At 40.6% G+C, this 24,925-nt stretch overlaps 1 protein-coding gene across 2 annotated transcripts in view; it reads left to right on the top strand.

Moving 5' to 3' along the window:
• Positions 1 to 9,669: 9,669 nt before the first annotated feature.
• LOC126174995 (uncharacterized) overlaps positions 9,670 to 24,925 on the top strand; it is an 897,629-nt gene continuing 882,373 nt past the window's right edge. The window contains exon 1 of one of the 2 annotated variants that reach the window (XM_049921478.1): positions 9,670 to 9,692. The gene's annotated coding sequence lies outside the window, so the exon portion shown is untranslated. The remainder of the gene's footprint in view (positions 9,693 to 24,925) is intronic. The other variant, XM_049921479.1, reaches the window with a different exon arrangement.

Raw genomic sequence — 24,925 nt, 5'->3', positions numbered from 1 at the left:
ACACCCTAGCTGCAAACAGGCATTGATATACATTGTTGGGGACATGTTGAAAATGTGTGCACCAACCAGGACTCAAACCCAGTCGGTTCAACATGTCCCCAATGATGTTTATCAACGCCTGTTTGCAGCTAGTGTGTCGATTTAATTACCATTTCACAATAGACAGACTTATGACTTGCAACAATCATATAGAAAAGACCAGCTCAAAAAGAAGCAGTAATGTATTTTTAATGACGAAAATGCCCCGCACAGTTGATATTGACACTCTGTTAAAGATGTTCTATGGATTAATTCATCCACATTTATCATACTGTATAACAATAATATGGGATAGGGCAGCAAACATGCATATGAACAGACTGATGAATCTGCAAAATAAAAGCAATTAGGTGTACTGGAAGGCTATCACAGGGATGGTCCTGTAAAATTGAATTCAAAGAATATAAAATTTAGACTGTACCCTCTATGTACATATTTGAAACCACCATGTAGCTCAAATTAAATTGTACACCTATGCTAAACAGAGAACTGCACAATTACAGCATAAGAGTAAAAGATAACTATCACACCAACAGTATCCCAACACAATTGGCCAATAAAGACCCTACTAAGTCTAGGAGCTCATTAAACAACAAATTACAAACAGTTTAAAAAACATAAAAGCATTACCAGTTTTCAAAACAAAACTAAAAGAGTTTGTATAAACAGCAAGTTTTACATTAAGGAATATTTTGAGGAGGAGGAGGAGGAGGAGGAGGAGGAGGAGGTCAGTGTTTAACATCCCGTTGACAATGAGGGCATTATAGATGGGGCACAAGCTCGGATTAGGAAAGGATGGAGACAGAAGGTGGCTGTGCTCTTTCAAAGGAACTATCCCAGCATTCATATTAGGCAATTTAGGGAAATCACGGAAAACCTAAATGAAGACAACTGGACATGGTTTTGAACCAGTGTCTCCCCCCCCCCCCCCTCCAAATGAAAGTCCAATGTGCTAACCACTGTGCTATCCTGCTGGGTGAATATTTCAAGACCAGTCCAAAATAATCAGAAGGAATCTGCAGTACTAAGGCACTACACACACTACACCAATGAAAAGTAAACTTGAAAATTTTTTCTTACATCTCATACATTGCAACAGAAATTAAAATTGGTTGTTTATATGTAGTAAATTAAATTAATACTAATTTATTTGTTTTGCTTAAGTTTTCATTAATTACTCTACTAATGCATGTCAATCTATCGCAACATAATGATGTATGTGCTCAAATTGTAATTTATCCTATAGCTGTAATTGTAAATCTACATCTACATCTACATCTACATGATTACTCTGCAATTCACATTTAAGTGCTTGGCAGAGGGTTCATCGAACCACAATCATACTATCTCTCTACCATTCCACTCCCAAACAGCGCGCGGGAAAAACGAACACCTAAACCTTTCTGTTCGAGCTCTGATTTCTCTTATTTTATTTTGATGATCATTCCTACCTATGTAGGTTGGGCTCAACAAAATATTTTCGCTTTTGGAAGAGAAAGTTGGTGACTGAAATTTCGTAAATAGATCTCGCCGCGACGAAAAACGTCTTTGCTTTAATGACTTCCATCCCAACTCGCGTATCATATCTGCCACACTCTCTCCCCTATTACGTGATAATACAAAATGAGCTGCCTTTTTTGCACCCTTTCGATGTCCTCCGTCAGTCCCACCTGGTAAGGATCCCACACCACACAGCAATATTCTAACAGAGGACGAACGAGTGTAGTGTAAGCTGTCTCTTTAGTGGACTTATTGCACCTTCTAAGTGTCCTGCCAATGAAACGCAACCTTTGGCTCGCCTTCCCCACAATATTATCTATGTGGTCTTTCCAACTGAAGTTGTTCGTTATTTTAACACCCAGGTACTTAGTTGAAATGACAGCCTTGAGAATTGTACTATTTATCAAGTAATCGAATTCCATGTATACTAATGCAGCCAATATCACTCTAAACAGTGATCAAAGGCTGAATAAATATATAAATCGATCTGTGGAAGGGACATTAGCATATTTGTTCTCTCTCTCTCTCTCTCTCTCTCTCTCTCTCTCTCTCTTTCTCTCTTGTGTGTGTGTGTGTGTGTGTGTGTGTGTGTGTGTGTGTGTGTGTGTGTGTGCGCGCGCGCGCTTCGTAAATATTCATTGTGTGTTCTTGTTTTTCTGACATGATCTACATTCTAGAGGACCTCCACACTATGGATCTGCTGAAACAGGAATTGCTCCTAAAACCATATCATCAAAGCTTCAATATACAACTACATTTCATACAGTTCATAGCTCCTCAGAGGATCTCTTGCGAGTCTGCAGGAATAGCATCTGTGGGAGAAATGAACAGGATGGAGAACAGCTAAATCATGAGTAAAAGCTTATATGCATATTTAGGACAGAGTGATTACTGAAATGACAGCTTAAGAATTTCAGCCCTGATCTCTGTCGCTCTTCATTTCTTGATGTTAATACTATTATAAGGCTCAACTTCGACACAACTTAAATAGGTAGAACTCTACATAAAATATATGAAGACACTGTTGAAAACATAAACAACTACATAACAGGTTTAAAATAGAGTCCTAGCACATTAAGAACAACAATCAGAATGTTGTGAGTAAAGCACACTTCTGCAAGATATTGAGTGAAGTACAGATCTACCAATAATTTATCATTTCATAGCACCTATTATGGATGATTTATGCTGGAAATATATCTTTGCACATGTGAAACAAGTCAAGCATAAATTAGCAAAGAAAGAGCTATTGACACCAATTCTGTACTTCATTAATAATTAACACTTTCACTCCACTCTACCAGATATTCAGAGCCTACACAAGTTAAAGTGATCTAAATAAAATTAAGAGAGTAACTACTGACTAAAAAACGACTGCTTCTTTCTCAGTAATATTAAAAAAACAGAAGAATGACTACTTTAACACCAATGTGCACACTGTGTACATTTATCTTGTCTTTGCCATCTCCATGAGAGCAATACGTAGGTGGTAGTTGTACTTTTCCATATTCCTTTCTTGATACTGTTTCTTGAAACTTGGTAAGTAGGCCTTCATGGGATAGTCAACATCTAACTTTAGTCACCTGGCAGTTAAAGTATTTCAGCATCTCAGTGACACTCTACAGTGGGTCAAACAAACGTGGGCTAGTGTGAGATATTCGACTACCCCTGAGCCCCCTCCTCCTGAAATATTTGTTGTGCTGACAGACATATGTAGCGTAGCTCAAGATGTAGGTCAGGTCGAAAGGTGATAACTTTGGCATGAGTCTGCAAAGTCACGGAATGTGACAGCTAAATAAACATTGTACATTGTGATAACAGACTGGCCAGCAGTGTAGCCTAATGTTTATGTTTCAACAATATTTACATGCATTTTACCATGTTTCATGTCCTCTTCATCACAAAAACTAAAAATGCAAGATCAATTCAGAAAACATATATTAGGTAATGTATAACTATGAAAAATGTAAGGGGTGATGACTCTTATTGAGTACTCTTCTTTATCCGAAGCAAGGGTGATGACCTTATGTAACTTTTACTCAAGCCTGTCACCATACACACTGCTCTTCTTTGTAGCCTGTACATAAGGTATCACATGTTAAGACTATTCGGTATGGATCCCACACACTTGAGCAATATCCTACGATGTGTTTTCCAAGTAATGTCCTTCAAAGACTCATTGCATTTCCTCAGTATCCTAGCAATGAACTGAAGTCTACTCCACATTTTACCTACAATTAAGCCTATGAGACTGTTCCATTTCACACCCCGACAAATAGTTAGAGCCAGGTATTTCCATGAGTTGACTGACTTTAGATTAGGGATATACATACGGAAACAAACTTAATGCTTATCACAACATTTTTCATACATTGAATCCTAACAAACTACATCTAGTGTATTAATCTTAGGAGTAGGCTGACACATTTCGCATGGCCTCACTTAATATTAAAATGTGGAGTGCTTTTTACATTAATTGTGGGGCAAGTAAGAAAGCATTTAAATTACAGAAAAAATAATTAGGCTAGTGGGAGGCAAACAAATAAAATTTTACAGGCAACTGTTAAAAAAAATTCTCTCGCTTCCACATACGTGCACACTAGAAAATTTAGTTATAAAAAAGACAGTGTGCACTTACAGATTTACAGTCACACAAATAAAATAAATGGGACTATCCATCACACACATCTAACTGTTCCTTTGCTGAAACACTGACAAACCAATAACCATGTTTCACTCATTTTAACATTCAATGTCTATCACAAACTTTAACTACATTCAGAAAGAGTCAATTTTTTTATCAATTATTAAATGGACGGACTGCTTCTCACTGTAAAGATAATGTGTTGAGTTCAAGACAGGTACAATGAAAAGACTGTTACACACTAAGCTTCCGGCCAAAGCCTTCTTCAAAAAAAGAAAGGAAAACACACCTCATGCACACAACTACTATCTCGAGCCACTTAAGCTAAGGCAATCAGAGATAATGGTCATATGTGCATGAAGTGTGCCTGCTTATGTGAATGTGATAATGTTTTCCTTTCTTTTCTGGATAATGCTTGGGCCAAAGACTTAGTGTGTCTCACTGTCTTTTTGTGGTGCCTGTTTGCAATTCAAAGTGTCATCTTTATGATGAGTAGCTTTCATAACTGTTGATATTCCAACATGGACTTTCCAGGTTAGAGTCGACTTTTTATTGGTTTTATTTGAAACGTCATTCTAACAAATTAACGATGGAAATTGAATATTAAAACAACTGCTACTTTGTATTAGAATGTTATGTGCACAAGGGAAATTGTACATTTGTGCACAGACACTTCTGAAATTTTTTGCTAACAGTACTATGTGAATTCCTTCTAGTGCCAAAGTTTAACATTGTATTATGAGGAGATGAACAGATCGCTAATGTCAAAAGAAATACTTGTGTTGAAGAAACATATAGTAATATAGTTTTGAAACAACTGCTGAAGTCAACACAAAGTAAAATCTTCTAGACATTCTACAACTGCCACAAATCAAGATTACATGCACTTTCAGTTTTCTGTGACTTCAGGAACAGGGGACTACACAGACTATGTAGCAGCAATTGTATATCCTTATTATGCCTACATGCATTTACTACTCTCTGAATTACAATCTTCATTGCACTCAGAAAGACAAATTACATGTCAAAATGTATTTTCAAAATCATATAGAGATAGATGTCGAGTGACTAGGGCCTCCCGTCAGGTAGACCGTTCGTTGGGTGCAAGTCTTGTGATTTGACGCCACTTCGGTGACTTGCGCATTGATGGGGATGAAATGGTGATGATTAGGACAACACAGTACCCTGTCCCTGAGTGGAGAAAATCTCTGACACAGCTGGGAATTGAACCCAAGCCCTTAGGATTGACATTCTGTCGCGCTGACCACTCAGCTACCGGGGTCAGACTGCAAAATCATGATCTGAGAATATTACCTTTCTGGTAACCATGGAGGTACAATGATGTCAATAACAATACACCATTAACCTTTTATTGCTCGTGTTGGATGTCCCATACCCAGAGCTATGTTGGTGATTACTTTTTGTTACGCTTAGAACACTGAACCCATGCAACATTTAATATGGCTTCCTATCTTTCACAGTTGTGAAACTTGATTGTTGAGTGTCGGTTGAAGTTGACTTTTTACAAGTAATATTATCATGTTTGCATCTGCCAGAACCAACAGTAACAAACGGTTAAGTACTGTTTTGTTGTACAGGAACCAGACGGCAATGGTTATCTCTCTTTTCATAATACAAATACGATTTTAGCACATACTCAAAATGCTGAATCAGCTTATTTATTTCAGAAAAGGGCTAAAATATAAGAAACAGAATATCTGTGTAACTATGTGCTGCCAAATGAAATGGCTAGTGAAGAATCAAGTGAAAGAGGTGTAGACTCAAGACTTTGAACTATACAGTGAACACAATGCACAAAGTGGGGACAACAGTGATATGACTCAGAACAATGATAAACATTTTTTTGTTAAGGACAGTCACACTAAATAGATGAAAGACATTCCTAATCCTTGTATCAGAAGTAGGTCACTAATATTGTATCACATATTGTAGCTATGAGGGGAACTGTGAAGATAAAAAAGAGAGAAACAGAAATATAGCAATTGTTTTTCACTGATGAAGTAACAGATGAAATAGTGATATGTACTAACCTATGCATTCAAGGCCATTAATTCTAGATACTATTCTTCTCAGTCCTTCATTCAAGCCTTTATTGGTCTGATGTATTTGGGTGAAATATGTAAGGTTGGTAGAGTAAACTTAAAATAAATCTGGGACAAAAATGGTACAGGATTAGAAATATTCTGTTCTACAATGACTCTACAGAGGTTCGGATTTCTAGCACAGTGTCTAAGACTTGAGAAGTCGACTACGGTCGACGGATGAAAGGAGCACAGATTGATTCCCATATGAAATATCTTTGACTTCTTCACCAAAAACTGCATGGCGCACTATTCCCGTGGAGAATATCTGACTGAAGATGAAATGATTGTAAAATTTCAAGGACAATGTAGTTTTTGAATGTACATTCTTTTCAAACCTGCTAAATATGAAATAAAAGAGTTCTTTCAAGCTGACGCAAGAACAGCTTACACCTCAAATTTGGAAGTTTATTTAAATGAGAAACCAGAAAATATCGCACAACAGTTAATTATGTACCAAAGAAAAGCAATCGCATAATTGTAGTGAGTACTGTGCACCATGACAAGAAAATGTATGAAACCGATAGAGAAGAAATGAAGCCTGGGATTATAACCTTGTATAATGTTACTAAAGGTGGAGTAGATTTAGTAGATAAATGTCTGCCACTCATGAAGTGGCAAGAACTATAAGATGGCCTTTGGTCTTACTCTTATGCTTACTGAATGCAGCAAGCATGAACAGTCACGATATTTTCAGAGGGGTATCATATAAAATATTTGATTGGATTGAGGATTTCTTGGTAGGCAGGATGCAGCATGGTATCTTGGATGGAGAGTCATCAACAGATGTACAAGGAACTTTGGGTGTGCCCCAGGAAAACATTGGGTCCCTCACTATTCATGTTGTATATCAATGATCTGGTGAACATTTTTAATAGCAACCTCAGACTTTTTACAGACAATGCAGTTAGCTACAAAGAAATAGTCTGAATGAAGTTGTACAAATATTGTCAGATACTGATAAGATTTCAAAGTGGTGCGATGATTGGCAGCTTGCTTTTAATGTTGAAAAATGTAAAGGTATGCACTTCAAAGAATGAAAAAACACAGTATGCTATGGATATAATATTACTGAGTCACAGATGGAATCTATAAACTCATACAAATACTTGGGTATAAAACTTAGAAGGGACATGAAGTGGAATGATCACATACACTCAGTCGTGAATAAAACATGTAGCCAACTTCAGTTTATTGGCAAAATAATATGGAAATGCAATCAGTCTACAAAGGCGACTGCTTACAAATCACTTGATGTGAATGGTCACAGGTTTGTTTGATGCAGAGGAGAGTGTCACTGAATGGTGAAAGAACTGAACTGGCAGACTCTTGAAGATTGATGGAATCCTTCCCTCGAAAGTCTACTAACAAAATTTCAAGAACAGGCTATACAGATGGCTCTAGGAATATACTACAACCCCCTAAATATCGCTCCCTTAGGGGCTGTAAGGTTAAGATTATATTAATTACAGCACACACAGAAATATTTAAATAGCCATTTTTCCCGATCTCCTTACGTCAAAGGAACGGGAAAAGCCCTAATATCGGGTACAGGGGGGCGTACCCTCTTCACATGCAATTAACTGTATTTCGCAAAGTGTAGATGTATTTGTCAACGTAGCTAACAACCAGCGAATGATGAATACGGCAGTGTTTCTGAAACGAGTTGGGGAGATTCTTTCATCGAAGGTCAGTTGCTACAGTGGGCTGGCTGTAAGCATATCAACCAATCGCTTGTAAAATCTGTGAACAGATTGACTGAACCCACACATGATAGAAGTGTAAAGCAGAGTACAATGTTTAATGGAGTTCGGTGTTACGGGTGTGATTATAGTAACTCAATATTTTTATTACAAATGATATAAGTTTGTGTGCCTCAAAAAACATTTCAGTTGCATACAGTAGCCTTACGCGTAAAAAAAAAAACCACACGTGGATACAGTACAGTAAAAAGAAATTGCGGAGACATTCGACTCATTTGCAGTGTTACCGTAGATGACATTTAACTCTCAATACCTCACTGTGATTTTCTTAAATATAATTGTTCCACTTAATTTGCCATTATACAGTTTTTGTAAAACAATAGAATCGTGTTAATTCGATTTCTACTGTGTTCATGTAAATTCATCCTTTTAATCTTTCATGTTATAGGACGTAATTTTAGAATTATTTTCTAAATTGCATACACATTCTCAAAGCGAAGGCAAAACGTGTTTTGCTCACTTTATATAAACAACATAATTAAATGTAAAGCCCTCATTAAAAAAGGAAAAATGGGGAGAAAGCAAATTATCACAGCGAAAGATGATACACGTGAACATAGCAATGCAAAGTTAAGCAGTTTCGCATTGTATCAGAGATCTGACACAAATACTTCTTTCTGTCACAAATCGTCAGTGTAACAGTAATCCACAACAGCAAATTTTAGTGAACACTGAACAGTATCTCAAAATATTTTCCACCTGTTTGAGAAATGGGTATAAAATATGTCTCTGAAATTGGTTGGCAGCGACGCACTGTTTTTGTTAAACACCTTCACACTGTTCGTGTTCACAGAACCGAAGTGCTCATTACGATGCAATGCATGTTAGTGGTGCACTTGGCGACTTAAAAGAATTATAAATGTTATTTCCGTAGTATTAGAGGTACGGAACTTGAATCTGTGAAGTCGGTTGTGGTTTTCGGTTGTTAATTAAGAAACGCGCATGTTTGTCTTGCAGTTTCATTCCTTGTAGGTGGACCTCGAAAAATTACACAATTTTCAGTCTTTAATGAAACCGAATATTAACTTTTGATCAGGTAAAATTAAAGTACAGAAAGTGATTTATATGCTGGATGTGATGTACTTTCTCTTACGGATTTTCAGCGCCTGTCACCGTTTTACTGATTGCGTTTGTTGATATATTGTGGTATAGAATCAACTATCGAGGTATTTCTACTCTTAAATTTGTGCATCCGAAGAATTAACCGTCGGCTTCTGTGTGAAATAATAATACATTCTCTCCCAGTCAAGGGACTGTAATTAAAGTGTAGTGTAAACACATCTTCACCTACGCTTGTTTATTTTTCGTATTGCTAACCCACAGGATGATCGGTGTGGCTGCTTTTGGCGAAGGCAGTTGTATTATTTTCGCAAATATTTGTTCATCAGGTTGTCGATTTACGTAACTGGAGTGTAAATAAATGGCAAAGATGTAATTATTCGATATCAAAGTGATATGCTGAGAGGTAAATCTTGTGATAAATTATTTACTTCTTATTTGTTGTATTCGATAATGAATGTGCACTTGTTTCTTTGGTTGTTCCCCCGGTGATTTTTTTTTTTTGCCCCCTTCCCCACCGTCTCCATGGCAACTTGTCAGTCGGGTGTGCTCACTTCCGTCTGAATCAATACTGCACCATCAGAGGTAAGCGTATTACCAGTACTGAGAAAAAGTGTGCTACATAGTGTACACGAAATTTAATCAGCCTGTTATTCAGCTCATTACCTCCCGCTACCTAACATCTGTACCTACTTTCGTTACTTCGCGGACTTCTGATGATGCAAGGATGTCAACAATCAAATTGCAACCAAACAAAAAAAATGGAGATCCTCGAAGTCTTATTTTGTATGCAATTATGCCGTACTGTACGTACAGCTAACCCATATCTTGAAAAATAGTGGTAGTGAACATTAAATGGAAACATTCTATAAGTTCATATTTTTATAAGTAGAGCCATATCGTAAATAGAGGAATGGCATTTAGAGTAAGGAGTTCCTTGGAACATAATTTCTCATGTATCACTTCACATTTCGAGCACCAGTCGTCGCGATAAAGTATTAGTACGTCATCGAATAGAGAAGCGAAGTGTTTTCTTAGCATGTAATCCTTCTATTCAGAATTTTGTGTTTATCAGAGTTCAATAACCACAGCACTTCCCCTCACTGTTACAGAAAAGTGATTGCTTTCCTCCATCTTAAACGTATGTTAAAAATTTGGTGCAAGTGTAATAACCTTAATCTACAGCGGTTTACGTATTCGAAAATTTTTATCGATTTGTCACATTGCAGAAACCAGCTGCCGTCGTCGGTGGTGGGAGACATGAATGTTACTAAAGCGTGACTTACGTTGACATTGTACTAACTTTGCAAATTGTCTACAGCGTTCGTCTGCCCAAGCGTACATAGTAATTATGTAGAATTAATTTGTCCTCTCACAATACAGACTAGTAGTAGCCTGTTAATAAACTTAAAATAATGTACGTGTAGCCTTTGTGTATAGATTAATTTTCATGTGAAACAACACGAAAGCAGATTTCGTATGTACCCGGTTGGTATTTATAAACGTCATGTAGTACGATAAATTCGAAAATACCACTGCCTTCATACTTTCGTTACCATTGGGAAAGAGAAAAGCACCACCATATTTGGTAAAGAATAAACATGAGGTTTTGAAAAGTATCAAAACAGCAACATATTTACTAAAGGAAATGGACATTACGCACGTGGAATCCAGAAACCTTTTACAAAAGTAAACACTTCCCAACATAACATGAATTGCCATTTGTGTTTGTACACCAGTTATTTGGACAGTTTCTGCATTTTCGTTTTTCTTCGTAGGCGGTAGCACGCTCTACTTAATTTTTACATCTGTCTTGTAACTTGCTTTCGCAAGTATGATTTTGCGACAGCTGCTTGAACATTAATATGTAATACCAAGAGAATAATTGACGCTACCGAAGATGAAACTTCTGTGAAAAGTATTTGGGTATTAAAGAAGAGGTTTTGGTCGCTCAAAGCAAAACCGCATTTCGTATTGTAAATTAGTATAAATTAGGAACCAAACGCAGGCAAAAAGAGCTTCAGTTACAAAATGATCTAAATTTTCATTGCTGGAAGCTTTTCTCAGTACTTCATTTTGTATTCATACATCGTCCTGTTTCTCCCAAGTGTTCGTTATATCGGTACATGTAATGTGGCCTGAATAGCTGTGTGGAAGGATAAGTTTCTTACGCCAACAGATGGTCTTTTCCTTCACATAGGCTGAATACTGCGATAACATATTTTCTTGTCGCCTATTAGTCCTTGTCAACTTAAGACAGTGGTTTTCAAATGGTTGATGGAGCATGTACAGCTTTTCTCCAATAAATGCAGGCAACCTTTTCAGTTTGACCTCCCACTGCCACCCCCACCCTCCTTCCTCGCCGTCCACCGTCATCGTCCAACCGACACAGACACTGACACTTGCGCGCTCTCTCTCTCTCTCTCTCTCTCTCTCTCTCTCTCTCTCTCTTCCCCCCCCCCCCCCCGTCCTGCCAAGCGCATTAATCTCAAGAAGTTTCATAGCCTACACAGCGCTCTTATTCATAAATCAATCAATACTGTTCTGCATGTATATCGTAATATATTATTTGCCTTATCATAGTCTAATCTTCCAAACTACCACAAATCTTTGAAAATTTCCGCATCCAAATCAATTTAGAATAGGCAGGTAACAAAAAGCTGCCCTCAGATTGCTGGTATGAACATCGCTGTGTTTCAGTGGGCATGGTACTTTTGAAGGTGGCAAAACTTGCCTCTCGCCGCCCACCGAAGTTACTCACCCAGGTGCAAGGGGGGATCTGCAGTTCAACCCAATAGCATTATTATTTATTTTTTTCACAAGCACAAACAAATGCCACAGGTAAAAGACGTGGTAAGCGGCCAAGTTCACTTACCATATGGGGACTGAACTCCCGTCCTTTGGACTTTGTCCGACACGTACCTTCCGATCTACTGTAGCCCTTTCCTTCTGTACTCAACGATTAGATCTCGGCTGTAGAACGACGAATTTTTACAAAATTCGATGAGCGTAAAATGTTACATCGCTGTTCCTCCAGTTTCAAGTAATGATTCTTTCCTCTAGTATTCTTGCAGTTGAACGGTTGTACGTTACCTTTTTGAAATGAATGTCATGAGAGGATTCTATGTTTATACGAGTGTTGGAACTTTAATAGGGCCGTTATTTATTTACAGCTCGTACAAAATAGATGCGTGTTTCAAGGTTTTACTGATCTTCAAAGTAATCACCAGCATTGTGTATAACCCGTTGCCAGCGATGTTGAAGTCGTAGGATACCCTTAGCATTGCCAGTTGTGTTGACAGTTCGAACGGCGCTGTCTATTGCCCGACGAATTTGTAGCAGTTCTGAAGCGAATGCCGTGAAGTGTTCCCTTCAGTTTAGAAATCGAGTTGGGACTTAAGAGGGGTTAAGTCAAGGGAGTGCAGTAGGTGGTATAGCACTTAGCAGCCCCAGCAGTCAAACAAATCAGTAACAGCTTGCACTGTACGTGCTTGAGCATTGTCCTGCAACATGATGGTCAGGTCCTGCAGAAAATGTAATTATGCTATACATTTTTGGAACACAACCTACGACCAGCTTAGAGACAGAAGTGATTACACTTTCTGCAGGACCTGACAATCATTTTTCAGGACAATGCTCAAGCACGTACAGTGCAAGCTGTTACTGATTTGACTGCTGGGGCTGCTAAGTGCTATACCACCTACTGCACTCCCTTGACTTAACCCCTCGTAGGTCCAACTCGATTTCTAAACTGAAGGGGACACTTCACGGCATTCGCTTCAGAACTGCTACAAATTCGTCGGGCAATAGAAGGTAGCCGATGCACAATGACCAATTTTCGTCTAGTTACAGAGTTCATTCGGCAGGGGAGACCGACTCAGTCTGCTACCTTTCGGCTGGTCGGCGATGACAATCTAAGCGTACACTCTGCAATCTTTCGCAAACGATTTTGCAGAACCTATTCGGTAAAAAATTTAATTTTTCTTTTACTTGTAACTTTGTATGTTAGATTAATTATGTTGTTTCCGTAATTTCGTTAATGTTCATAGTTATTGTGATATTTACTTGAAAGTAAGACACTACGAGATTCGAAAAGTTTGCAATGAAAAATAGGGGTTGCTAAGATTTTGCGTTTGGTGCGTATTACATAACATCTTGCTGCACATAAATTCAGCTAACGTATTGCGTATTTCTTTAGACTTGGGTGGAGATCTCTGTTACCAATTTCGAGAAAATTTCTCTGACATAGCACACTCATTTGCGATCGCGCTGTGCCAGTGATAAAACCAGAGTGAAATATCAATAAAATTCTTTATATTTCATAAATGGTATCATTTTGGCAAATAATAACACACAAAGAGGAGAGTATTTTGCCATATGGTTATTATGCAAAACTTTATTATCTACAGTGTTATTCCACTAAGTACAGACTTTCTCGATGAAAGAATCTAATCTGTAAGGGCTATTGATAGCGGGTGAAACGAGAAATGCTACGGGTTTTTGAGGAACATAAGTGAAGACATTACACGTTTATTTTGTACCGAGGATGTGCTTTTTCATAAGGCACTGACCTTACTTTCCCTCAGTTCCTCACTTAATAAACACACCACTTTTTCAGAATTCTCTCGCAGTGGTACATAACATGTTAAGAGAAGACTGTATAAACCTCGCTGTGTTTTGGCAAAAGAAGTAGATTTTAACATGACAACAAGAAAAGTGTGTAGGTTTTGCTGAAAATTCGCTTCTCGTACCACTTCTCTGAAAAAGACAGGCGAAAATAAATCGCTGCATTTTTGGTGGAATTCCTTTTGGGCACTAATCAAAGCAGAAGTGGCAGATCTTTTTGAATTGTAGACATGCAAGTGTGAGCGAGGAGGGTGCCCACTTAATATTAAAAAAAAAAAAAAATGTGCGTAGGCTTCAGTTTAGAACAGCCCTGCCTCCAGCGCTTGGCATCACCCCTACAGTGCCTGCCCGCAGCCCCCACCCCCTATCGCTCTCTCCAGGCGTGCCCTGCCGTCTGCGCATCTACCGGCCACGGGATTCTACGTGTACTATAGCGACTAAAAGTCAGAAAGGTAGGTGAAGGGCGAATGAGAAAATGAGAGGACGGTATGTAGAACACGATACTTCCTACCTACTTTTATATTAGCGATTCCGCCTCTCGTGACACCTGGTGGTCAATCCCGCATTATATAGGGGAGTCCAGATATTTGTGTTCGAAAATGTCAAGAAAACGTGGTGAATGAGATGTGAAATACACACAGAGGCTACCCGATGAAATCTTCTATAAAGTTCGTTAGATGGTATCCAGTTTTATATGTTATTAAAAATTTAACACGTGTTGCAACATCCACGTAATTACAGAAAGCATGAACATAATCAACGAGAATGCTCATGTATTTTGTATATATTTAATTTCAGTCAGCATAATAGATACACATTCGCACTTGTCTAATTTAAGGGAAATTTAGTGAGCTTTTTCTGAAAAAAAGAAAATAAAGAACTTGTGCTTGTTCAGTTTCTTATACTGGCCCCAAGACAGTCAATAATATCGCGCAGTATTATTGACGGTCTGTTGATGAGATTGAAGGTTGTGCAATACACAGACGGATCTAGAGCAAGGTTGAACCACCTGAAGATGTCGGACAGTTGCTCCGAGGAAATATTGTGGAATTTGATCCGGCGGCAAACCCGTGAAGACTATTTACAACACATCCGCCGGGAAAACTTTAAGAGTCACAATATTATATACCCTTGTCGGCTCAGTCTCGTATGCTAAACTTTATTTTGCGCGATTTGTTGTGTTGTGAAGTGGAAATGGCTTCGAAATTAGCGAAACACACGTTCATTTGAGAATTACTGGAAGTATATAGTGATTTGCTAGCCTTATGCTGTATTAAATGAAACGATGTAGTAACCGCCAAAAGAAAGCAAATCAATACGATTAACTGTTGTCCAGATATAGCTGGAGATGTACCTGGAATCACATAAGCTTCAATTAGTAAAGGAATTAAATTTAATGCAGCCGAATTACAGGAATGAATAGAAAAGAAATAAGATTGCATCGAAAAGCGGAGCTGGTGCCGACGAGTTACTGGATTTTCTTTTTTTTTTCGCCATGAACGTATTGCAAAGCAAGAAATTTGTAGTGCGATTTAAATAAAAACGTATGCACTTCTTGTTTATAAAATTGGATGCAAATAAATGAATGTTGCGTAGACGTAATCTTAATTGTGGGTGTAACAATTTGCAAAAGTTCATAAAATGAGCGAGCGCCCATGCTTAGAACGTATAATCATTTGGCACACTTATCCACAAGTCCTTCTCCTTTTACCTCTCCTTCATCCATCCGGGCTCCCTCTTTTTTCCTTACGTGAGCGCAAAGCCAGCCCGAGAGACAAATAACAGCTAGCGTCCGTATCCGCCATGTTTGCACATCCGAGATTTAACACTAATATTGATTTGCTGTCTGAAACCAACCGTCAATATGTTCCCCAATATCATTGCCCAATATTATTGTTAATCTAAGGACCGATTAATGAATCTATTGCCTTTCTCAAGACTCCAGTTGGATCTTTGAACACTTCGGCACGTTTCTAGGAATGATTTTTAATTGCCTTCGGCATGTATGCTATGGATCTCTTGGATCCCAGAAGCACTTGAGATATCTGCAGTTGCTTTTGAGACCACTCCATCGTTCACGCAATTCATGTCAACATTGTCAACAACAAAAGCGTAGACAAGTTAGGAGACGAAGGCTTTCTGTATTGTTATGCCGAAGAAGGGCGGATTCGAATTTCATTTGATAGTTCCCGTAGGAACCGACGACCAGCGAACACAAACGAATGAGAACCTAATGTGATCGAATGCCGTTCGCTTATGCTCGCCTACAGTTTACTCCAGAGAGTTCTCATTCAGTGATGCTTGTTCGTTTGTATTCACTCCGGTGTTAACCATTTTTATTCTTTTTTTTTTAATATTTTTTTACCAGGCACCGAAAACGTGTTTTACAGTTGTTCATAATGATATTAAAGAACGTAAATTATGGGACAACTAATAAATCCAGCAGATTAAAAAAGAAAAGCTATTCTATTATGCAAATGAGGCCGCCAGCACATCAGGCAAACACAGCGCTGCATTTCGGAACGCTGCGTGGAACACATTAGATGCGTACGCCTGGGGCATAATGATAACCAGCAGTGACAGAATAGCCTCAACGCGGGGAACACATTGGAATGTGAGGCAACAAAAATGTGCTGAAATAATGGCTTTTGGGAGAGCGTCATCAAAGAATCGCGTGAGATAAGGCTCCATGACAGTCTTGTCAACAGGGACGAGGGCTAGCAGTTAAATTCGTTATGGAACCCTGAACTAGCAGCAAGGCGAAGAACGCACCTAGTATTGGAGGCTTCGCGATTCTGGGCAAGAATGAATGCACTGAGAGTCAAACATTCCCACCACAGGTCGCCGAATCCCGCGCACGAGGGAAGGCGTGGGGAGAGACAGCCACGCAATCTCCAGATGATGAGTGACACTCATCGAAAGATCGCAGAATTTAAACGCAGCCATCGAAATGGAAGCCCGATAAAATTTCATTAACTTTATTATTGTTGTGTGATGGATTAAGCATGCATCTGTGCGCTAGTTACGTATTAGAAATAATTAATGATAAGAAACATACGAACGCAATTTGAGGCTTACATAAACATGTTCACGCCAGTTCACAGAGAAAATATTCTCCTTTGCAGATAAATTATAAGAAGAGAAATCCAAATCGCTGCTGTATTTAAAGTGTTTAGTGCTTTAATGGTTTCCGATGGGCAAATTTAGGCTACAGCACCATTTTCTAGCTGCGTCCAGCTTTTTTTGACGTCCATGAAATATCGATTGATTTGTTAATAATGCCTTATAAGTGTACTTGTAAACAGAACAAAAAGGCCATATCCAACAAAAAAATCTCGTCTACAACAACGTTAAAGATCGACATATCGCGGTATAGTCGGTACAATAATGTATCACGCTACCTATAGTCAGTGACAGCACCAGTAGATGTTTTATCGACGCCAAAAACAGCTAGAGCATCTAGAAAATGGCATTGCATTAGAAAACGGCCCGTCGCAAACCAATAAAGCCATAAAAACTTTATAGAAGCGATTTGGATTTCTCTGCTTGTAATGTTTCTGCAAGACATACATCACACTGCGGGCCCTCAGTAATACAAAAAAAGCCTTCCTTTGCATTATTTCGCAATTAGGAAGGCTTGAAACGTACACAGTGATTTGTTAACACCACCCATCATTCTGCAGAGTAACGGAAAAAAGCCGTACTTTCTTTGGCGTTTTAATTGTTGTCCATGGTAAAGTTCAGCAGAAACGACATCAGCATTGCAAATACCGTACTAAAAATGAAAAAAAAAATCAACCAAACTAACCCAAATGAAATGAATTGGAGTTGAAGTCAGTTTGATTTCCTAAAATGTACAGTGGTTACAGTTTTTGCAACTTCACATAAGACCTGTTTTCGAGTACCGGATTCGTGTAAATTCGGTGCCTCAATAAAACGCAAATGATGTACTACACCTAAGAAATAATAGTGTATCAATAAGCTGTTGCTGTGGATATAATGAAGCCAGCAAATAACGGTTACTGTTATCAAGGCGGATGAGAATTTCAATGTAATGCAGTCTTGTTTGAGGATTATGTGAACTATTTGGCACCCAAACCACCAAGCAGTCTTCAGTGGGCATGGATTCGTATAGGGCGTGTAACAAATAGCATAGACCCTTCACAGGTTTCGATGATTTCATTGACTTATGTTCACATGGAAAGCATATAGAGGAGTACCTGTGATGCCACTTACAACATGGGTTATCAGAAACCGTCCTACTAAAAGTAGGTACATAGTAAATCAAATATAGATTTTGTATGCTGATTTTTTTTTCTCAGAGAGTTTTTGTTGAAAGCATAGGCGGTTGATAATTTTTGTTCAGTTGCCATAAACATGCTTGAAACAAGACAAGACACTCTTTTGAGAAGTGAAATGATTGGTATTTCGACGAGCTGCCCGTCCATATGACGATTGATCCGAGGACAAAGCCACGCAGCGTATGCAAGCCACAGAAAATAAACTCGATTCGTGTTCCCCAGTGTAATTTTAAACAGTGCGCTAATACTAACGACGTAGGCACTAGGCATGCTTTGCAAAAGTCAAGGATGCTACTCATGATTTCTTGATGCCCCAGCGGCGACGCAATGCACACGCTAGTGCTACGTTTTACGCAAATAACGTAGTAAAGCAAATTAAGAATTGGTGTATTAACGAGGACCACGGAGTCCCATTTCGTGTAACCGCTGTGAAGATATACGAAGATAGCTCTCAGAATGTCTTGAGTCAGCAGCTACTTGGGACTGTTATTTAGCAACATTTCGTTTATTAATGTCCAAAACTTAACACACTGGAACGGCGCAGTCTTCTTGGTTTTAATAGACACGTGATTCTAAGGTAACGAAAAGCAGTGCATTAGATTCATAATATCTGTTTCACTGGCACATATGTTTTGAATTTGCCTAGTTTTTACCTTGTTCTTTTTGTATCGTGTCCAGTAGCCTAATGTTTCTGGGAATAAATACGAGGCGTTTCAAAAAGGACTTTACAAATTTAAAAATTCATATAAATTTATTGAAAGAAGATATAGAGCTGGGTTTAGTGTTATTTTGTAGGGGAACACACAAAGTTTTTTTTAAACTTAAACTAAAGATGATGTATGTGGCTTCCATTGTCCTGCACATGTCCCTTCGGAAGTCAGTTTCTTCCCAAACTCTCTGTAGCATTGCAGGTGTAACTTGCTCAGTGGTGGTGTAAATTCTTACTCCCAAGTTCAGGTAGAGAAGCCAGCACAGGAGGTACAAACACGATATCCTTGATGAATCCTCTTAAAAAACAAAACAAAAGCGAATGGTGTCAGGTCTGGGGAACGTGGGGCCATGCAATTGGCGCATCACAGCCAGCCCATTGACCTGGAAAGAGGTCACTGAGAAAATCCCCGACATCAGCCAGGTAGTGGGGTCGTGCACCATCTTGCATGAAGTAAACATTTCGTTCTTGGTCATTCTCATCGATCTGTGTTGTTGTAATATACCCAGGTACACTATCCCATTGACGATTCTCTCACAGAAAAAAAGGGGCAGTACCCTTTGTTCTTGCTCAATGCACAAAAAACGCTCAATTTAGGGCAATCACGAACACATTGCAATGTTTGATGTTGATTTTCACTGCCCCAAATTCTACAGTTATGTCTGTTAACCCTACCAATTAAGTGAAAAGTCGACTCGTCAGAAAAGATGATTATGTCCAATAAATGTTCATCCTCGTGTGGTCGGTTTAACATATCCGCACAAAGTTCTTGCGAGCAATTTCATCAGTGTCTTTTATTGCTTGTAAGATTGTCAAACTGTACGGTATCAAATGTAAACGGTTACTCAACACACGCTGAACAGTCATATGTGTTTAATTTGCAGTTCGCGAGGTGCACGCCAGGTCAATTTCGTAGGGCTGTTGGCTAAGCATTGTTTCACTCGCTCAACTACGTTGTCAGTTGTGCTTGGACGACCTGATGATTTCCCATGTCTTACCGAGCACCATATTTCTACAAAACATGTATGCCACTCATAATTTGTAGGCCTAATAGGAGGATCTTTAGCATACTTGGTACGGAAACTACGTTGAACTGTTGTCGTCGCCGACTTCGATTTTTCAAACCAAAACACACAGCTAGTATGCTCGGGTCCGGTGAAGGCAGCCATCTTTAACGCAACTGCCGTTAGCGCTCCTTACGGTGCGATTCGGCACTAGCGAATGAAGCGGGACAAAACTTAATGTATTTCATGGGCGCACCCAGCGAGGGGCAGATATTCGCAGTTTTTCACTAGTTCACTGTTTTATTTAATAAGAAATGCATGTTTTCTCGGATTGTAGAAGTGCGTTCTTGTATTTAAAATGTTTATTAGAAGTAGTTTTTCACTGGTTTACTGTTTTATTTAATAATAAGTGGTGTATGTTGTCTCGAGTCCTTGTTTCCTGAGACTAGTATGACCTGCCCCCTCCCTCCCCCCCCCCCAGTTCAGATCCTGGGTATGCCCCTTGATGTATTTCCCTACTGATTGAAACTACAATCACCTCTCCATGAACTATGAATTAATTTATATGAATTTTCAAAGTTATTAAGTCCTTTTTAAAATATCCAGTATTTTTTTAGATGGACATATTTCTGGATGATAACAAAACAGCACAGGTTTACATGTAGTTATTTTGAAGCGTCGTGCTTGTAGCATCTCTCAGCAGTAAGTTTCTTTGTTCCTCCTGACACCGAAGAACACAGGAAAATTTTGCAGCTTAATCAACTGCATTCCTACATTTATGATAGTGGGGAGACGACACACTGTCCGAGGCTGACAGCAGTGCTGATGCCAGAGGTTTAAACAGGTAGCCTGACGACCTGCAAAGATGCTCAGGTGTATCAAGCATGGAGTAAGCCATGGCAGAAGGGAATGTCCGCTGCCTAAATAAATTTCTGGCGGATGCAACAACTGCAGTGTACAACACCCTGCTAATTAAAAGGGATGTGTGACGATATACAACACAAAAACACAACAAAATGGACGACCTGCTGTCAGTGAAAAATAGTTTCGTGAGATGCAAGCACCCAGCGACGCGCACTCCACGAAGACGATGATAGCGATACTTATTTACTTCTATTTGTTGACCTATGTTTTTACAGTCGATTACTTTAGAGTCTTTGAACTTGCTATATGATATAATTAATGGCAACGTTACATTTCCGCATTGAGTCAATAATAATAATAATGTTTGGTGCAATTCACCAAGAGGCGCTGGGAATGTACCAATAACGAGACAGAAGCGATGATACTGGTACACAGTTTATTGAACAAAAACGATACATGAAACACAGTTATTCACAAGCATAGCTCAGAATGTACTATCGCCTCTGTCCTGTGCAGAGATGAAACAATTCTCGCTCGCCAGCGATGCTCTGAGGTATCGATATCCCCACAAATCTATATAAATAAAAATGTGAATGTTCGAAACTTTCTGGCAGATTAAAACTGCGTGCCCGACCAAGACTCGAACTCGGGACCTTTGCCTATCGCGGGCAAGTGCTCTACCATCTTTTTTTTTTTTCGATCGTTGTGTTTGGTCATTGCGGACGTTTCATGACATCCGTTCAAGTTCGTTTGTTGATCCTTCAACTCAGTTTTTTATTACAGAGGCCAACCGGCTCTCTGACCGAACACGCTGAGTTACCGTGCCGGCTAACCATCTGAGCTACCGAAGCACGACTCACGCCCGGTGCTCACAGCTGTACTTCTGCCAGTATCTCGTCTCCTACCTTCCAAACTTTACAGAAGCTCTCCTGCGAACCTTGCAGAACTAGCACTCCTGAAAGAAAGGATACTGCGGAGACATGGCTTAGCCACAGCCTGGGGGATGTTTCCAGAATGAGATTTTCACTCTGCAGCAGAGTGTGCGCTTACATGAAGTAGAGCTGTGAGTACCGGGCGTGAGTCGTGCTTCGGTAGCTCAGATGGTAGAGCACTTGCCCGCGAAAGGCAAAGGTCCCGAGTTCGAGTCTCGGTCGGGCAAACAGTTTTAATCTGCCAGGAAGTTTCATATCAGCGCACACTCCGCTGCAGAGTGAAAATCTCATTCTGGATGTGAATGCTCGTTTGTTCAGAATCGTAAATCTCCGAAAGTTCTTCACCGATTTCATTGAAATTTTGACACAACGCTTCTGTTGAATATGTGGATGTTGTCTTACACCTAATGGAGCGCCATAGGTAATATGCACATAAATGTGCTGTGTATAAGGGGGAAATGCTGTTATTAAACACTCGAAAACTTTTACACAACACTGTGATGAATATCCGGACGGAAATACCTAACGGAAATATAGATATGTAATATATAAATGGGAAATATTGTTACCAAAAATCGGAAAAAGTTCTCGACTGATTTACTTCAAAGTTTTATATACACTCCTGGAAATTGAAATAAGAACACCGTGAATTCATTGTCCCAGGAAGGGGAAACTTTATTGACACATTCCTGGGGTCAGATACATCACATGATCACACTGACAGAACCACAGGCACGTAGACACAGGCAACAGAGCATGCACAATGTCGGCACTAGTACAGTGTATATCCACCTTTCGCAGCAATGCAGGCTGCTATTCTCCCATGGAGACGATCGTAGAGATGCTGGATGTAGTCCTGTGGAACGGCTTGCCATGCCATTTCCACCTGGCGCCTCAGTTGGACCAGCGTTCGTGCTGGACGTGCAGACCGCGTGAGACGACGCTTCATCCAGTCCCAAACATGCTCAATGGGGGACAGATCCGGAGATCTTGCTGGCCAGGGTAGTTGACTTACACCTTCTAGAGCACGTTGGGTGGCACGGGATACATGCGGACGTGCATTGTCCTGTTGGAACAGCAAGTTCCCTTGCCGGTCTAGGAATGGTAGAACGATGGGTTCGATGACGGTTTGGATGTACCGTGCACTATTCAGTGTCCCCTCGACGATCACCAGTGGTGTACGGCCAGTGTAGGAGATCGCTCCCCACACCATGATGCCGGGTGTTGGCCCTGTGTGCCTCGGTCGTATGCAGTCCTGATTGTGGCGCTCACCTGCACGGCGCCAAACACGCATACGACCATCATTGGCACCAAGGCAGAAGCGACTCTCATCGCTGAAGACGACACGTCTCCATTCGTCCCTCCATTCACGCCTGTCGCGACACCACTGGAGGCGGGCTGCACGATGTTGGGGCGTGAGCGGAATACGGCCTAACGGTGTGCGGGACCGTAGCCCAGCTTCATGGAGACGGTTGCGAATGGTCCTCGCCGATACCCCAGGAGCAACAGTGTCCCTAATTTGCTGGGAAGTGGCGGTGCGGTCCCCTACGGCACTGCGTAGGATCCTACGGTCTTGGCGTGCATCCGTGCGTCGCTGCGGTCCGGTCCCAGGTCGACGGGCACGTGCACCTTCCGCGACCACTGGCGACAACATCGATATACTGTGGAGACCTCACGCCCCACGTGTTGAGCAATTCGGCGGTACGTCCACCCGGCCTCCCGCATGCCCACTATACGCCCTCGCTCAAAGTCTGTCAACTGCACATACGGTTCACGTCCACGCTGTCGCGGCATGCTACCAGTGTTAAAGACTGTGATGGAGCTCCGTATGCCACGGCAAACTGGCTGACACTGACGGCGGCGGTGCACAAATGCTGCGCAGCCAGCGCCATTCGACGACCAACACCGCGGTTCCTGGTGTGTCCGCTGTGCCGTGCGTGTGATCATTGCTTGTACAGCCCTCTCGCAGTGTCCGGAGCAAGTATGGTGGGTCTGACACACCGGTGTCAATGTGTTCTTTTTTCCTTTTCCAGGAGTGTATTACTGTAAGAAATGTATGGACTCGTATAGGATACATACACTGCCAGAAAAGAATTAGTGCACTCTTTTAGAGGTTTCCAATTCAATCAAGGTTAATTGTTGACTCTGTACAAATGGAGTATATGAAATGTTTACATTTACAGATCAATAGCACAAGCAGTTCTGAGGTACCAAGTATCGGCCCGTGTTGAAATACCTATATCAGTGCGTAATGTAGCCTCCTCGGACGGCACTGCAGGCGTTTACTCTGGCATCCACTCGATCATGGCGAATACTATTCTGGGATAAGTTATGCCATGCCTGCTGGACCTGTTCAATTAGTGCTGTAAGAGTTGTTGGTTGACAAGTCGCACGAATCACTTCTCGTCCCATTATATCCCGCACCTGCTCGATTGTAGAGAAGTTCGAAGATTGTTCTGGCCAGGGAAGTTGTTGAATGTCTTGTAGAGTACGTTGAGTTTGACGGGCAATTGTGGCTGCGCACCGCGCGGCTGATACGGTCGCAGGTTCGAATCCTGCCTCGGGCATGGTTGTGAGTGATGTCCTTAGGTTAGTTAGGTTTAAGTAGTTCTAAGTCTAGGGGACTGATGACCTCAGATGTCAAGTCCCATTGTGCTTAGAGCTATTTGAACCTTTTTTTTGTCTGAGCATTATCCTGTTGGAAAAACACATCACCTTCCTGCTGCAAGAACGGCAGAACAACAGGTCTAACAACATCCTGCACTTACCGAGTGCTGGTTAATATGTCCTACAGAAACACTAAAGGTAAACGAAAATTGTAGCTTACTATACCCCTGGCCATAAGGCCCAAGGTGGGGCCAGCGTGTCTTGCACGAATGCATTCCACGAGACAGCGCTCACCAGGTCTACGTCGTACGCGCAAACGACCATCACTTCCGTGCAGTCAGAATCCGCTTTCATCGCTGAAGACAACGGCAAGTCATTCCATCTTCAAGTGATCCTCTGACGGCACGAGTCGAGCCGCGCATGTCGATACTATGGCGTGAGTGGAAGACGGGCTAGAGACCACTAATTCGCTACAGTTCGTGTTGAAATGTCTGGGCTCGCAAGCCTTCTTGTCTGTGCCGAGGTAGCTGATTGATCTGCCACTACTGCCCTTTCAATACGAGGATCCTGGCGAGCGTGGGTGCTGCGTGGATGTCCAGAACCTCGTCTACGGGTGTGAGAAAGTTCACGTGACCACTGGTACCTGCATCACAGCATAACCGACACAGCACGTCTAACTTGTGTTTCAGTTCTCCGAAAGGACCATCCCACCACTCGGAAGGCCACAGTTTGACCCCCTTCAAACTCTCTCGCTTGGGTGTAAGAAGCCCGAGTG

The sequence above is a fragment of the Schistocerca cancellata genome, chromosome 3 (genome assembly GCF_023864275.1).
Source record: "Schistocerca cancellata isolate TAMUIC-IGC-003103 chromosome 3, iqSchCanc2.1, whole genome shotgun sequence".
NCBI classification, from domain to species: domain Eukaryota; kingdom Metazoa; phylum Arthropoda; class Insecta; order Orthoptera; family Acrididae; genus Schistocerca; species Schistocerca cancellata.
The sequence above is the reverse complement of the archived record's forward strand: the minus strand, read 5'-3'. Positions and strand labels throughout refer to the sequence as shown.